This window comes from Rhagoletis pomonella, unplaced genomic scaffold (assembly GCF_013731165.1).
Source record: "Rhagoletis pomonella isolate Grant_MI unplaced genomic scaffold, Rhpom_1.0 Rhpom_scaffold_00007, whole genome shotgun sequence".
Taxonomy (NCBI): Eukaryota; Metazoa; Arthropoda; class Insecta; order Diptera; family Tephritidae; genus Rhagoletis; species Rhagoletis pomonella.
Window position 1 is genome coordinate 21,404,883 of NW_023458561.1, and position 3,458 is coordinate 21,408,340.

Sequence of the window (3,458 nt, forward strand, 5' to 3'; positions counted from 1 at the left end):
TAATGTTGTCAGATTGATATACATCCTGTTAAATGATATAATAATTCTATGCGAAAGTAAATTTTTTTTTGTCAATTTAGAGAGCCACATATGTATGTTTGTGTGTGAATTTCAGTGAAAAATAAAATCATTTCCAGAAACTCCCGGTAATTTGAAATATCTCGAATATGTTACTATGTAATATGTGTTCTGAGTTTGAAGCAAATCGGACCGTAAATGCATAGGTCGATCCCCGCGCCGCCTATCGAAAAAGTTAAAATTTTGAGGTGACGTTTAATTTTTTTAGTCCATAAAATTTTCAAATGTGAAAAACTGCAATTAACATCTTATCATTCCATTAGGTCTTACTCGGCTTAAATATACATATATCTAGTCAGTAAACTAAATTCAGAAAATTGAAACTCGCTGCAAGACCATTATATCAGGCATGCCTACTCCATAAAACATAAGAGATGGACAGTACTTTACAACAAAAACAAAAACAAAAAAATCCAGCTCGCGAAAGAGCTGGTTATGAAATTGCAGTTCTTGTTTGTAGGAGGCTTATATTTTTTACATATATTTTCGCTAACCCACTTCAAGTAGACAGCACATCTCCAGCTCATCAGCAAATTTCAACAACTTGCTGAAAACCTTGGTAATGACTCGTCATTTTAGAGCTCATCTCGCAAAAGTAGAAAGAAGAATATGTTCGATTACGAAGTCAAGATGAGTCAGCATCTTTCACATCAAAAGATCGATTTAGCAAGAGTCTTCAGATTTAATCAAAGATGACACGTTTTTACTGTCGAAATATCGAGAGTAGAGCACCGCTCTCACAACTTAAGAGGATTCGGACATAAACGGATTGGAGCTTTTTGAAGAGTTACTAAATCAATTACGGCGTATTAAACGGCGATTGGAGGTTCTTCAATTTATAGCCAAGAAAAATGTCATCGATGTCCTTCCTAATGTTTGGATTTCTCTCAGGACTTTGTTGACTTTTTCAGTAGTGATGTGCTGAGTTGATACTTTCGAAACTCGGTACCTAAATGTTTAGGCTTCCAATTAAAACAAATATAGACCACAAATAAAAGCGGGTTAAAAGGAGCCTAGCCTAAAAAAAGCCGAGTGTAGGGAGTAATAAAGCTCTTAATGCTAATTAAAATGAAAAATATATATCGGAACATTTTCGGTCGTCATTATGCAAGAAACTCTTTCTTATTGGAAACTTTTTCTAGATGAATCGGACGATGTTTTCTTTGTTGACCTGAAAGACTTCTTCGTCTGTCAAGCATTTTTCATGAATTTTAAATCTACGAAGGTGGAAACTGATGAAATGGTACTTTACTGTTGCGATAAGGAAAAAGGCGAAGAGGGTGTTGTTGTTGACATATTTTCAATATGTGGTTTCCTCATTGTTTGGTAAAAGTTTTTAAACTTTTGGGAAAGCATCGTCTTATTCGTACTAATTTTGAAGTATATTCAAAGTCGAAATAAAGTCGTTGCAGCTTATTTTGCAGATATTCTGCTGAAAATTATGTCAAAAAGCTACAACTAACTTTAGTGTCGACTTTATTTTGACTATGAATGCGCGATTCACATCCGAGTGAATTTCAACCCCTGCCAAATTGAATTCAACGCCTATCAAATTGAAATTCACTCGGAAGTGAATTGCAGAATCTTTCAGATTATGGCGAAGGTTTAATGTCTGTATGTATCGAATCGGCAGTGGGTACCGAAAAGGAAGTATTGGGTACCGAAATCTTTATGAGTATTTGGTACCGAGTATTAAGCACCAGCATTTCAGCTCATAATTATTTGCCAGTGACAATTGCCAGCGAGTAGCGAAGTTTTTCGAAATTGAAGTTCATCAAGACGTACTTAAGATCTACCATGTCCAAAGAAAGATTAAATGCTTTAGATATCTCTTCTATCGAAAACGAGAGTGCCACTCCCATTGACTTGAACAAAACCATCGAAAATTTTGCTCAAGTCACAGAACGCAAAGTAAACTTTTTGTAATTGTTATTTGAAAATTTTTATTACAACAAAATTCAAATTTCTTAAATTTCTACTATTTTTGCAATACATTGATTATCCTATAAAAAAGAAACCGAGGTGATAAACATTATTATCGAAGGGAGCCTAGTTCCATTTACGCTCCGAGCGTCGTTGCTTCTAAAGCCGGCCCTGTATATATGTACTACATACATACATACATATATGTATGTATATCTGCATATTGAAAAGCTCATATGTACATATGTGTGAAAGCGCGTACACTCGCACGTGTATGCACTTATGTATATAGATATATTTCAGGCACAACCGCTCCCTTTTTCGGTCGTTCATTTACGCGCCCAATTTCAGAGATTTTTTCGGTCGTTTTCTTTTTACGTATTTTTCTTCCAATTTAGCTTTCTCGGTTTTGCCGTTTCTATACCACAAATAAATTACAAAAATAATTGCGTCCATATCTTAGTTCTACACCTATCCATACCTCGAGCATACACTCTGCCATATGTGTAGCAAATATATATGTACATACATATGTATGTATGTTGATACACATATTTCATAGGCCTTTGGCACACTTAGTATATTCAGTAATCTATCGCTAAATGGAACCCCTGGAAATTTATTACCATTTTAATCTGAAAATTATTAGGAAGAAGGAATTTTGTAAAATATTGAAATTCGACTTTATTGCAAAAATATCACTTAGGAACTCAGCTCACTATTTTTTCGGATTAAAGAATAAATAGTCATAGGATAGGTGATAGGAACGTTCTTGTCCGCACGCACGTTTTTTGAGCTGTCTTTATATTTTGTATATAGTCTAAACTGCCCACGAAGAACTCATCATACATATAATGGGTAAAATAATCAAGAAATTCGTATCTACTCATCGCTTCCCAGTAGGAAAAGTAGTAATGCATTATATTTATGCGTGATAAATAATATAATGTATTTCTTATGAGTTCTAGATTATATTACTGCTAACTATGTAATCAGCATTCTAATGTGTTCAAAAAGTTCCAAAAACTTCATATTAAAACACATTAATTTTTCAAAACTATATAGTATATTTTTTCACCAAAAAAAGTATTTTATATTACAACATAGTCTCCTTTTATTTCGATATATTCAGCTCAGCGTTTTTCCAAGGTTTTAATCCTTCCAATTTTTTCGCTTAAGAATGGCATTTATAAAAATAGTTTCGAAGCCAAGTAAACTCATATCAACTACATATTTTCCCGTTTTCAGACAGTTACTAAGGGTCTGCATACCAGGGTTGGGCAAATTGCACTAAATCGAAATTTTCACTACCACCAGGGCCTTAGTGGTAGTGCATTTCAATTTCACTACCACTATATGGTTAGTGATAGTGTATTTCACTACATAGTGAGAGTGAAAGAGAATTTTCACTATCAAACAGGCTTTCGTTTCCTCTCTTTATTGGGGCGTCCTCTCCA